Below are 14844 nucleotides of genomic sequence, written 5' to 3'. Positions count from 1 at the left end.
TTTGAGCAAAATATGAACTCACACTGACAGATGAGGACATCACAAATGTAAATGCATGAAAAACATCTAAAGGAAAGACGGGCTGTAAAGGGAAGGGGGCGAATTGTGTCGGGGGAGGAGTGTTTTAAAGACATGAGAAACAATTGCTTGGAATCATTATATAAAGTAAAGACTAGGCTCCTCTGATCCATCTCCATGACAGTAAAAATATTTTTCATGGGGAAGATCCCAGTGATAAAAAAGGTAAGTGACAAACTGCTTTGCCTGTAACTGACTATAATGCCTTACAGAAGGGGAGGGAATTAAAGGAGTAGAAAAGGATGGACATATAAAAGGCAGAAATTATCCAGCAGGAGGGACAAGAGAAGACAATATAAGAAATAAGTGGTTGCCTAAAGCAGCATTCAGCCTCCGCACCTGAGCTATCCACAGAGCTGTCCAATCTCCGGTGCTGAATTCACATTTCTCTGCTTGTAGCAACAGCGATCTCTCCTCTTCATGTCATTTATGAGCTGCTTATTCAGACCTGATGCAGACGCTGCTGGCTGCAATAACTGCTTCATAATTAGTTGGAAAATACAAGTCTATTTGATGCAACACGAAGAGAAATAAAACACGAGAAATCCCTGTGAGGTAATTTCTTGCACAGCTGTATATAAAGAGGCAGCGCTGATTATGCAGGATTGCTGGCAAAGTTTGATGATCTCAGCTGAGCTGCACATGCATCTTACATTCTGGAATAAAACATTGGATGATCTGTAAAGTTCCTGTTTCAAGGTAGCAAAGATCGAAAGTGTAATGCCAAAACCACGAACACTTGTCCCATTTGTTACAAGAAGCAACAGTGAATGAAACTCATGCTTCTCTATTTCACTGTTTATCTCAGAAGTACAACAGCAAGCTGAGAAGTCAGACATTGGGCACTTCTGCATACACAGACTAAGTTTAATTAATTGTAAACAGATAACCTACTACTACCTATCACAAATTTGAGTTCTTCAAGCATATCTCTTTCCCATGTGCATCTTTTCTGTGTGGCCTCGATCGTATTGATTATGGAAACTCCTTAAAACTAAGGACCCAGAAAGTATTGTGGACCTACAGAAGCAGCCAAAACATTGTGATGCATCATTTCTGCTGAGTCTTATGGCTTGAAGGTAAGACAATATGTTTAATAAACATTGACACCCGTCACACATATATCTACTTAAATCTTCATTGATAGGGTTAATATCACTATTTCATGACTTGTTTTGCTAATTAGAAATCATCTTAATTTCTTAATGTCTATAATAGTCTTGGGTGATATATGAACTTTCGAAAATAGTATCTGCAAAATCTCAACACAGAAATATATTTAAAAGAGAATAATATAAAGTTAGTGGACATGGCAGCAAGTATTGATCGGATCGATATTGAGCATGTTTGGTTTTGTCCAAGCCAACCTGTGTGGGAGGTCATCTTCCAACCACTCTAATAGTCTCAAATGGTGTCACAAGTGATCCAGCTGAGAGGTCAAATGGCTGGGTCTTGTCCAATTTGGCCACAAACCTGTGTGGTCATATTGTGCATTAAAGCTGTCACCCTGCGTGTGTTATACAGTTGTTGCAAGTGGTAAGACTGATCAATGAGTGGTCAGCTTTCTATAAGCACTTTTATATAGGCTATTTTATTTTTAAAATCAATTACAATATGTAGAGCATATTACACACTTGTGTGTATATCCTTCAGTGTAGCTTTGTTTAAACAAGGTGGATAGTTCTATGTATCTATGACTACATACAGCTGCCTATTATATTATTTACTTATATGCTTTACACTCATCCATTATTTAATACAATAATCACTCTTTCTAAGCACATTATTACAACCATATTTGCAGAAAGGTATCTTTGGAGAAACGTAATATTCTTTTTATGATAAAGTGCACTTAAGAATGTATGCATTTTTCCTGTATAAGCAATTCACTTTAGAAATGAGAGGTTTAAAGAGCAGACTTTGACAAATCTTCTCTATAAGACAGTGCAGGGCAGTTTAGTCCCCTTGTGGTTTGCAGACCTTTATTCCCAGCCAGATATTAACTCTTTAGCATCAAGAATACACTGTTAGAGAGGATGGCTCTTTAAAAAAAAAAAGTATGTGTACATGTACATATCTTTGAGGTCATTATGCTGTTAGAAAATGTCACAGCATAAATAATGTTGTCCTGTTTCCTATTTAATTAGTTGATTATAGCTAAAGGATGGTCCATACTTATATTGATTTTTTTGGTGTACAGTATGTGTTAAAAGAGGACTTTACCTAGATCACTTAATTTGAACTTGAACCACAGGAAAGGGTTAAGTTTAAATAAATAATATTGATTTCATGATGACAAGAACAATTACATAGCATGTTTGAAACATGTGGCTCATTTTATTTAATATGAAAAGATTTCCCAATGAATTGTTGCCTTCTGGGTTTCAGTCTTCCTCTTTAAAGTGATATTGTGCTTTCTCCACTCTTACAGTACATTCTCAATTTTTTCCCATTTCTCTAAATATAATTAGCTGTATGTGTGTGTCTGTACATATGGTAAGGATATGGGTTGTAAGCTCCACCAAGGCAGGGACTGATGTGAATGACTCAATATTCTCTATAAAGCACAGCTAAAGATGTGTGTACTATATAAAGCTGCATTTAAAATCTGCTGTTCAGTGTAACCCTGTATTTTTTATCGTCAGAAGAACATTTTTTTTCTCACTCCTTTTATATTTGCATCTGTTGCTCTATTTCTTTCAACATCTATATCTCATTCATATCTATCCTCTATCCTTCACTCCCTCTTCCTCGCTCACTCTCCATATATACTTCCTTTTGGATACTTTTTCTATCTTTCTATTTACCTACCTCAATTTCATTTTCTGTTTATTTCCATTTGTTTGGCTATCACCTCATTCCAGTTTTATATGAGATCACCATAAGCATTGGTTAAAACTTAATGAAACACTGCTTTAGGATGTGACCAGATACCATTATCCTCTTTCAGTAAAATAGCCCTAACAATGTACTCAGAGATTGTTTCAACCTAAGGACTTGACTCCTATCCACAGTTATGAAATAGAGTAGTGTATCACAGACCATGCATTTGTTCATTTAAAAAATCCCATATTTGAATTGTTCTATATAATATGTGCTAATTGTAATGAACTGTGATCCATTGTTATCTCTTTCACTCTACAAAATGAAAGCTTGGTTAATTTACTTTAGGTGCATAATATCATTTTAAGCATTGTCACATATTGTCACCACACTTCAATTGTTCTATACAATTCGTTTTTGTCCCATAAGGTAAACATTGAAGCATGTCACATAATCATTGATTTAAGTATGGGCGAAAATAATGATTTTTGTTTGTAATGCTGCTGTTGATATGGTTATTTACTCAAAGTCATTTAGTTTGTGAAAATCAACTAAGTGTTATTTTTTGGGTCAACGTGTGATTTGTTTGTACAAAGGTGGCATGATAATGTATTATATGTCATTGACATACCTTTCATATAAAGCTAAAGCACCATAAAGCACCGTAATTAGTGTAGGTCAAAGCTAATTAGCCTCCACAAGTCACTTGTAAAGTAAGGGTATAAGGAATGGTTAGTAAAGGATTCATACTGTAAGGCACATAGTATTCCTACTGGATGCATAATGTAATTTTGCCAACTGCTATAACTACAGTCAGCCAGCCTGCAACCTTAGTACGGAGGACTGAATAACGCATTATAATGCAACTATCCTTCCCAAATTGTACATGGACATTTATAATATTGTAAAATGACTATGGGCCAAATGGAATAGGGTGAAAGTTTAGAAAATGTGAGAGAAAACTCACATTTTTAAACTCTGCCAATGTAATCAGTCACAGAACATGCAAACTTGCATGTTTTTCAGACTCAAAAAACTCAAGATATAAACTCTCATCCAGGTGTTTCCGGTTTTGAAAATACAACTCGATCAATGTACAAGGGGTCTATTTACTAAGCAGTGTTAGAAGAAGTGAAAAGTGAAGAGTGAAAAGTGATAAGGTGCCAGCCAATCAACTCCCAACTGACATTTTTCAAACACAGCCTGTGAGATGGCAGTTAGGAGCTGATTGGCTGGCACCTTATCAGTTTTCTCTCTGTCTCCTAACACTGCTTAGTAAATAGACCCCTTAGTATGAGAGTTTTACTGCTAAACTCTCACATTTTCTAAACTCTCACCCTATTACATTTGGCCCTATATCTCTGAAGTTGGTGTTGCGTTATTTTGTTTTAATATTGTCATGCTACTGTGTACATTTCTTTATATTATTTTCCATTTAATTGCAACCCTATTCACAATTTTGTCAGCTTTATTTATTGGTTATTGATTGGCTGCCTTTTAATATCATGCATAAACCTCTGACTGCTTGCTGTTTAGAACACACACACATATATATATATATATATATATATATATAATAAATTAATAACATTATTTTAATTGTTTTACAGTGATCTACTTAAAATAATACCACTATAAAGTTCTTCAATAGCAATTACACATGTAGAGTATTTCAAAAACTATTCCAGCTTAGCTCTCTATTCAAGGACTAATGTTGTGGTAAGAGGGAAAGTGTCTGTCAAGAGCCATGGAAAATGCCATAAAAATGTGGATGTGCTCAAGAGATTACAATATGTTCTTATGATTAATGAATAAGTAAATATTTATATAGGACAGATATTTTGTTCATTATAGAATCTCTGAACTGTATATAGCAACAGTAGCATCATTTACTTCTCTAAAAGCTTTTACACGTGCTCAGGTCTTTAATGTTTTCACACGTGCTCAGGTCTTTAATGTTCAGATGCACTAGGTCCTTGTACTGTGTGGCTCTTCATTCTTTATGTTATGGAAATAACATGTGTACTAGGAAGGCGAAGTGGGAGCTCTGAGTTTCCATTTGACCATGACCCTCTATCATCACTATAGGTGAACATGCTCTCTAACTTTAATCAGTTTTCTACAAAGCAAGGGCATAATCCCTGTCTTTATCAGACCAGAGTCACCAATGAGAAGCTGCCCAACATACATATGTGTTGTATTTCAAATCAGGAGCACAATTAGATATTTGTGAGCACCATAGTAAAATATTCATGGTGCTTCCAATACTTGTATTGAGGAGCACACTAGCACCCCTTCCATTTCCTCTCCTATCCTGGCTGGTTCCACTCTGCACTTCCCATTTAAAGAGGCAAGGGACATCACAGTTCTCTTTCCATGTGAGCAAAAATTTATAATGGAACACTAGAGAGCAGCAGTTCATGCAAATGCCTTGCTGTCTTAGTGGTCATGCAGCAGGGATCACATGGACACCATGATATTGTACTCTGAATGCTTGGTATAGAGGAAATTGCAGAGGAGGGGAGTGCCAGGAGCAGCACTTATGGCAGTTACCCTGGTTGGGCGCTATTACAAGGACAGAAAATGGAATCTCCCTGAAGGTCCACCGGCACTGTTGGGCCCTCTAGCAAGTTCTTCATTTTCTTCTACATTGGCATTTATGGCCATGTTTACAGTCATTAACACTCTCACTAAAGGCAAAATACAGACAACTAGGTGACTGTGAAAGTGGGTCCATGAAACAAATACAGGCAAAAACAGAATTATTGCATGATACAGTGAAACAATTTGGGCTATATATCCATAGAGTGTACTTTTCTTACTGTTGGTTGTCTTTATCAGTGCACCACCTCACTTTCATCATAAGGTGCTCCCTGATTTAGAGGCTTCATTTTAACCATTATTTATTGTTGTGTTTCTCCAACATCAACATAAGAATAATAATCAGAAATGTCACGGTGGAAGCTAATAAAAATATGTTGACCTTAGTTGTTAATCCATCCCATGGTTTATTCGAAAACATGCCAATGGTTCTAGATAACAATGTAGCAATGTCCTGATACAGTCCATGAAGTCAACTTTACCAATATGAAAATACTTCTACAGAACTTTAAAAAACATAACTTCTAATGACTCACATTCATAATTTCAAAATGCCAGCTCTCACGAAAAGAGAAATCCAGTGACATTTGCATGCTGTATTATTTTATATTTATGTGTGGACTTTGGGTAGTGTGAACTTTTAGAGGAATGACAGTGAGTGATTTTCATGCTTTGCAGGGTTAATACTGTAAGCATTATACCATTTTTATTATCTAACTTTTTGAACCTTTTATGGATTTTTTTATTTAAATAGCAGGATGTTTGGCGACATATTGCTGCTAATTGAATTGGCCCCTAAAGGACAATATTTGTAATTTTCACTTCCCATTTATCAGTGATACTGTAGCTTAAAATACAACTTTCCAGTATTTAGCATTGCCTGAATGGTGAAGATCTTCTCTGTTATGGCAGTGAAGACAGTCGTGTGTTTGTAATGCATACATGTCCACCACCACTGACGTGTCATCTGATGACCTAAATGAGGTTGATCTCTACACAGCAAAAAGCTATTCCACCTCAACATCATCTGATATTGGACAGATGATGTTGAGGTGGGGAAATCATATACTCGGAGCTGGTATGACATCTTCACTACAATGCATAAGTATGAAAGTCTAACAGCGAGTTATATTGTGACTACAGTCAGTTAAGGTGCACATCTCTGTTTCGTATCTCATCTATATCTACCTACATTTCTAAGTAACAAAATGATATTTTATAACATTGTTTGTGGAGGCTCCCTTACTGTAGGTGGTCTGCAGCTATACTGTAAGTCTGGAGCTTCCATGCGATTACCCATATGAAAATCTGGAAAACCTCCTGGTCAGTTTACTCTCAATATAAAATTTGTGTAGCTACTGTACGAACATGTTGGCACTCATTTGTTACAGTTCATGTCATCCTATTAGAAATAATACTTTATTACTGGAGTATGGCTCACAAATAATTGTAAAATTATGCAAAATAGATATTTATTGCAAATTGAGCAACCAATTGTAAGTTAGGTCTTTTGTGTCAGCTAGTATTTGAGTGAATCCTGTTGTACATGCTCGCTCACTAACTAAGTACAGTATTTATGCTAAGTCTTGTGGGTTTTTTTTAGCCTTGCTCTAAACTTAGAGAACAAGTGTGGTTTGATCATTATACCTACTTATTGATCCCGCCTAATTCACTCATCATGTAGAGCAAATACTGTATTTGCCTGTTCGCAATTGGTGTGAAAGCAGTCACATAATATCAGAACAGAGAAAATACACAAATTGTATCTGTACGATAAATCATCTCTAGCGTCTCTACTAATATAGCAATTTCAGAACATCAGTGCAAAGTATATTAACTTCACATTAACAAGACAGCTTTCTTAAACATCATTACTTAAGAAATTGTAGTCACTGGTTTAAGAACCATGAATAAGACTATGAGAATCAAGACAATATAGTTTCCAGGGGTTTAGGAATGTGCTTAATCTGGGGGCATGTATATATAATAAATATTTGTGTTGTAAAATAGTTGTATCTGTTGTTATAGACAATTGTATGTGAATATTCTTTTTTTTACTTTTTTCTCTTGAAACTGAGAATGAATTAGAAAGCTTGAGGTCATGGTAGGAATAGAATACAAACATACGTGACAAAATCATTAAATGCCAGTAGGTGGCATCTGAACCCTGTACAGAGAAGACAGTTATCACAGTATTTTAGAATCACAAGGCTGTGAATGGCAGATGCTGCTGTCCAGGTTACTTATATTAGTTATTTATTTCTTTTATACAACCTGTGTTTTATGTGAAAATAAATGACTATCAACCAGTAGCAATTTTTGTATTCTTGTATATTCTTTATGTTATAGTTGTAATCCTGAGTCATAATTCATGTAGAGAAGAAACCATTGGTAAACTAGGCAATATTGTACACTTTGAGACTGCTGCCTGCAATCAGGACCACCATCAGAACATAATGAACACAGCTGTATATGTATGTATGTTTGTTTTGGGGCTGGGGTTATGCTCAATTAGATGCAAGTTTGCAAAAGTAAATTGGCATCATAGAACTTGCATACACCTGTGAAATGCAGAACTCAATTAGAAGTGGAAATTCAAAACACTTCCAACTTTTCTACAATAAGTGACCTGGCAGAAGTACATGAAAATGTGGGGAAACCATCCTGGACCCCAAAAAAGTAGCAACTAAGATAGCAGGAACGTACGGAAAGCTATTCATGAAGGAAAGTACTGGAGGCTCTTAAAATGTATCAAATGACTGACTTTTGTATTTTTTATTAATGGAGGAAAAATGATAGCTGGCAAGCTTTATTCAGCAAATTAAAGACTTTACAATATTTTGGGTTACAGAAAAATGTCTGTAAAGTGATTTTTTCAGAGTTGATTTTACAAGTTTTAAAAGCTTTGGAAAAAAACAATTTTAGCTCCCATCTGCAAGTTCTAAAACCCATCAATACAACACATCACACTTCATTAAACCCATTACCAAACTTTTTAGACAATTCACCTGAAAATGGACATCTTTATTGACCAAATTATACTACTTAAACAACTCCAACTACATGCTCATTCATTGAGATAGGTGTACCAGAGGTTCTGCACTGTGGGGCTGATACAGACCCGGTCACAAGCGATGTGCGCTCGCAACCCGGTCGATGGTGGGCCAGTGCTCATGCTCTGGGACTCACTACAAAAGGGGCGGCTGTCGATGTTGATCAACAGCTCGTCCCCTTTTGTAGGCGTGACCAGGGGGTGGCTTCACAAACGAAGGCGTTCCCAAGCAAACGCCTGCCGTTTGTTGGCGGCCTCACTGACATCACCAGTGATGTCAGTGAGCGAGCTTCCGGCTCTGTTAGAGCCGAAAGCTCTCTGGTTCTTGCGGCCACAAGACCCTACCACAAGGGTCTCGTCGCAAGCCCATTGATTGCGATGGTCTTGACCATCGCGACCATCATCATGGCCGCTTGCATAGGCTATGGGTGGTAACCCACAGCTATGCGAGCGGCCAAGAGACCGCAACTTAAAAACCAAGCACCTGCCCTAATTCAGGGTGAGCACTCGCTTTTTGTGAGCGCCTCTGAATCAGGCCCTGTGTCCAGACATTTTTTACCTTAAAATGCAAGCTTGGAATTGAATTGTTAATGCCAATCGCTGTGCAAATTTGGCATGCAAATGCCTTGCAAGATCCAACTCCCTCTTAATTAAATTGACCACTTTATACAGTATGCAGTTCAAACCGTTTATCAGTACTGGTGTGACAGTAAATAGGCAGTAACAATATTATGTGCAGGTAAATAAGTATACTGTACAGTAGTATAAAATATCATATAGAAGACAAGAAAAAAGCAGTCGGCGCTAATAGGGAGGGTGTTTAACCACTAGCTGCTCTCTCAGGAATTATCCACAATTCCTTAAACTGCTTGAAAAAGTCTCTTAATGAGATGAAACGCGTTGGGGCACTCACTTATACCCATTTGTGATTATTAACTATCAATCCCTGTTTGAAGGGTATTTCTTCCTTTGTTATACTGTTGAATAAACAGTTATTATTATTATTAATTACTCAGTCATCCTTACTACATAGTCTCCCCACATACACTCACATGCAGTGATTATGGACAAAGATTGATACAGGACCAGCAGACTTCAAGGTTAGGTAAGTCACCATATTCCTACCTTATGATACTGCATTCCGTTATACCTGTCACTCTGATACTGCGTTCCTCTTCTGAGGTGGTGAGGCAAGTGGAGGTGAAGGAGACTGCATTTCACAATTATCCAGACTGTGGTTCGTTTAAAGCAACAATCTGCCTACAGTTTTTGCTGACCTAATGTAAAAAATTCAAACGTGCGAATACTCTGCCGACAGATGTTGCCCACCTGATTTATTTATATACATCATCTGCCGGCAACAACCAGCCTCAAGTTACTGCACACCAGAGAGGCATTACGATTAGACTGTAATATCCACAATTGGGAGAAACATACATTATCTCACTATTTGGGACTTTGCATTTGGATACCGGACTATTTCCATAATAATAGGACTCTTGTCCTGAACATCCAGCCCAAAGTTCTTGCCCACCAGTACATCATTTAGACTGTTAGTTAGATCTATCTAGAAATAACCATCATATCATATTAGAACAAATTACCACGGAGCGCTCTATCCATTTTTTGTTATAAAATATCATATACCTCTGCCACACTAAAATTGCATTATTGATATGACACTCACACTATATTTTTCCTATTTATGCACACTTCCACTTACACAAATAAGTAAAGTCATCTAAGTGTATATAGACATCAGTGTTAAAATTGTACTCACATAAATGTATTCAGACCTTTATTTTGATTTTGTTCAGTGTATCTCTATTAAAATGCACCATGAAGCATCCAGTATGTTCGCCAAAACATACAATAAAAATTATAGTAACAAAATTGAGGGTTGGGTATGGGAGACCAGCAGTCGGGATACCGGCTATCAAAAGACCGACAACGGCATTATGATGCTCAGAATCCTGACATGGACTAGGTAAGTATCCTAACCTTCCCCTTTTCACCCTGTAGCCCTAACCATCACTTCCGGCACCCTAACCCTCCCGGTTACTGCATAAACCTAACCCTCCCCCCTGAGTGTCTAAACCCAACCCACCCTCCTTAGTGCCTAACCCTAAGCCCCCCTGGTGGAACCTAACCCTAATTTTCCCCTCCCGCAGCCTAACCCAAACCCCCCCTGTGGTGCCTACACCTAACCCCTCCCCCTCATGGCTAACAGCTATCCCGGCCTGCTATACTTACGATCAGGATGCTGACTGTAGGGATTTCAGCATCGACATCTCAACTGATGTTGGGATTCCAGCATCAGTGTTCTGGCAGTGGGTCAGGATTCCGGCGCCGGGATTTACAGCGCCGGCACCCCGATCATAGGTTTATTGACTAGATCCCCAAAATTGAGTATGTATATTGAATTGCACATATTTAAGATACATCTCAAAATGCTGTGTAAGTATCCTGTCCTGAAGTTCTACATTCATATATTTTAAATGTCAGTAGGTAGTGTTAGAATTGGAATTTGTAATGAGTGGCTGGTATAGATGTGCATATGCATGTATTGTACTGTGTTGGATTGCTGTAATTGTCCTATATTCCAGATATTTTGATCTCTACTCAGACTCTGACCATTCTTTAACTGCCCTGTCTTTGCAACCTTGCTATTACAGTAACCAGCTCCCTGCACTGAACTCGGCTTAGACCAGTGATGTGCGGTCAGGTTAGGCAGAACCCTACCTGTCACACTTATGTATACTCCCTAGTTTTTACTATGAAAATAAGTAAAATTTTAAGAAAATATTATAAATATCTTCTTTGTATTATTCTAATAATTTTTTAGTCAAAACCGTGGAGTAAAAAGTGTATGGCAGGTGTCTACCTTTTCTGCACATTCCTGATTTAAACACACCAAATTTCCAGCACTATATATGGCTGCACCTTTGTATAATGCCCACATGAACCCTCAAGTTCATATATATATAAATCTGGCTCTGATACTAGCCAATGCCTCTCCAGCCATAATACTTACTTGCATAATAATGGGGGGGGTCAATCAATAAGTAATAACATTCTAAAGGGAAAGATGGCTGCTAAAGGTGAAGACCATGACTAGCCTGGTTATTGAGGCTCATATTAGGTTTGGTCTTTGGCACTACAGTATCTGATTAGTGTAACTTGTCTGTAACAAATGACCTATTTTAATGCTGGTATGTAGTAATAGTTCACATTTTAGTTAAAATGTTGCCACCCACCAGAAAAGGAGTGAGATATCCCAGAAGATAAGTGTGGGCAGATTAAATGCCAGTGTCAGCATGGGACAATGATGGGCCTATCAGTGAAAAGCAATGGGATGGGCCCACTGGAGGGCAATGGTACACTGCTAAAGGGGAGGGGCCAGCTGTCAGAGGGTTGGAAGGGAAGAAATATAACTACATAGGTTACCTCCCCTGTGTGATTCTTATATAATGTCATCCATGGAAAATAGCATAAAAGATCCAAAAGAACCGGAAGCACTCAAAATCTTTAGTTAACATATATTGTTAAAAATAACACATTACATAAAATATATAATTCACAAAGTATGTAACAAAGCACAATACATTAACTTTACCTTAAGTGGTCAAACAAAACTTGTGATTACTCCCCAAACTTTGCATTGCATGTGTAGACATTTTTAGTGACGCAAGCCAATGACATGTTTCTGCTTACAGTAGCGTTGAGTATCAAATCAAGTCTGTCATCAGTGTTGCAGAAAAAGAGTCAACATAAACACCAAACCAAGAACTTCCCATACATTGACCTTTAGTGGCACCAGTTCTTTTAGATCTATTATATGTGTGGGTGCTTTACAATTGCATATGTATGAATGCAAAGCATCTATACCATAATATCAACTCCCACACTGCATTGTTACACCCTTACAACACATAGCTATACTAGACAGCCCATTTCAACAGATAACATTAATTCTAGCCAATTCCCCAGATGGTAGTAATGCACCATATATAGATGGCCTTGCCTGTAGAAATCTATGGGCTTCTTTCCACAAGAAGCCCACAGAGAGGGTTTCCTGCCTCTGTTACCCCATGGCTTGAGCATTAGGACTCCCAGGTCATAAACCCGTAAGTCACTTCTTTACTGAGTACAGCTCTATTCCAAAAGAGAATCCTGGCAGGTAACCGGATTTAAAAATGTGCAGTATGTGCAAACTGGTGGGATGTATCGGAGTCAAATTGCAATAAATAATACATACAGCCCTATAGCTGATAAGCTTTGGAGGAGAAGGTAAAGACAGAATAGAGTAAAGAAGGGGGCAATGACTATGGTAGAATATGATAGAGGTAGAATAGAGGGATGAAAGGGGCAGAGACTAGGGAAATATATGGACAGATTTAGGGAAGAGAAAAAATGTATCAGAGACTAGGGGAGGTAAAGATACAGATAGGGTAGAGTAGAGAAAAACATGGGAACTCAGGAAGTAAAATGCAGGGACATGGTCTCAGGGAAGGGAGGGAATAGGGACAGCATGATAGCAGCACATTAGTGACTGCTCGCAGAGGAAGATGTAACCACCCAAAACACAGCAACAGTGGAGCGAGCCCCTTTAATGTGATACAGAATAGAGGATGGATCAAGAGAGGGAACAGCTAATTGTTTTCTCTTTAAAGTAAAGAGCACATGACTGAGGAGGGTGCTAGGTCACAGTAATCTGCAAATATCTATCCCTCCTCCATAAGGTAGAGGGTTGGGCACTAAGCCATTGAGTCCCACCTGGGATTTATCCGACCCCCCACTGGACCAGTAGATCTGGCATGGTTTAGGGGACAGTCTTTTTTGACCCAATTTACATGTGGAAATTTGGGTATGTATGTATGTGTGTGTGTGTGTGTGTGTGTGTGTGTGTGTGTGTGTGTGTGTGTGTGTGTGTGTGTGTGTGTGTGTGTGTGTGTGTGTGTGTGTGTGTGTGTGTGTGTGTGTAAAGCATTGTCTGGTCACACATTCAGTGATGCAATATGCACTACAAACCCATAGCTCAAGAAGGGTTCAGTGGAATTCACCTGGCATTTATGTTCATGGATGGGTAACAATCACCTGAATATTCTTGCTATGTGATCACCTCTACACAATAGAGAAAGTCACAAAAAAATACCACTTATAAAGCAATTATTGCAAGTTTTAATACATTGCATTGTACAGTAAACATGGAATTGCTTGTGTGCAATTACTGTACACTAGTGGCTTCATTTAGAGAGCCTGATTCATTACCAATTTTTGCGATATGTGCATGCGTAAAGATTTCACTGTGATTGGACTTTGATCGCAGTGACTACACAGACCCATTGCAGAGTGATTGACAGGAAGTGACCATTTGGGGGTGGTGTCAGGGGGTGGCCTGCATGCCAGTGCGTTTGAGTGCTACGTTTGACGATACAGGGGCGTGCATAAATTAGCCACTGCAATGCCATATGCAGTTAGGGTTTTCACTGCATGAAATGAGGTTAGCAACTTCTGAGCAAAGTTTGACCGTGTGCAAGTGTGCAGGAGGCTCCAATGCTACTCGATGTTGACAATGGTTTTGCAGACTTGCAAAGTATTATGGATGTGTGTAAGGTAAAGTGGGAATCCTTATGTTAGGCTGCGACGGCATTGTGATTACAATAATCTGCATATTTTCGCAGTGAGACTACATGCGTAATCGCAGTTGCATATTTTCAATGGGTGGACAGAATTAGAGTTAGGTGGATGTATCGTAAAGCTCATCTCTGAATTGCAGTTTCAAGTACCTGTAAAGCTGTGTAGTATGTGTGTACAGCATGCATAAACACACAGTACTTTCCTGCAGGCAGGAAAAAAAAAGAATGCATTTGCAACCCATGCATTGCACCAGGAGCACATATTGGCCCTCATTCAGACCCACTCGCGAGCGGCTGTCCGCTCGCAAGTGGGTCGATGGTCTGCACTGCGCATGCGCACGACGAGGGTGCTCCGTTGTGCGCATGCGTGAGACGCGACGAGCGTAGGACTTTCCTTCGCTCGTAGTGTCTCATCAAAGGGGGCGTGTTGTCGATGTTGACTGACAGCACGCCCCCTTTTGAGGGCGTGCCGGGGGAGTGCCTGCCAGACGGAGGCGTTCCCATGGGAACGCCTACCGTCTGAAGCCGGCCCCACTGACATCACTAGTGATGTCAGTGGGAGTGATTTTGGCTCTGATAGAGCCAAAATCACTCCTGGCCTTGCGGTTGAAAACCTCAACCACAGGCTGTTGCTCGCAGTTTCGATGGTTG

The 14844-nt window shown here is 38.8% G+C and overlaps 1 protein-coding gene across 2 annotated transcripts in view; it reads left to right on the top strand.

Annotated features, from left to right (window-relative positions):
- Positions 1 to 231: 231 nt before the first annotated feature.
- The window catches only part of DRD2 (dopamine receptor D2), a 429189-nt gene continuing 414576 nt past the window's right edge, over positions 232 to 14844 (top strand). The window contains exon 1 of one of the 2 annotated variants that reach the window (XM_088443014.1): positions 232 to 633. The gene's annotated coding sequence lies outside the window, so the exon portion shown is untranslated. Of the gene's footprint in view, positions 1158 to 14844 lie in introns of both variants that reach the window. The other variant, XM_088443013.1, reaches the window with a different exon arrangement.

This window comes from Taudactylus pleione, unplaced genomic scaffold (genome assembly GCF_031769625.1).
Source record: "Taudactylus pleione unplaced genomic scaffold, aTauple2 ptg000322l, whole genome shotgun sequence".
Taxonomy (NCBI): Eukaryota; Metazoa; Chordata; class Amphibia; order Anura; family Myobatrachidae; genus Taudactylus; species Taudactylus pleione.
Note: the sequence above shows the minus strand (reverse complement) of the source record. Positions and strands in the feature narration are given on the sequence as shown.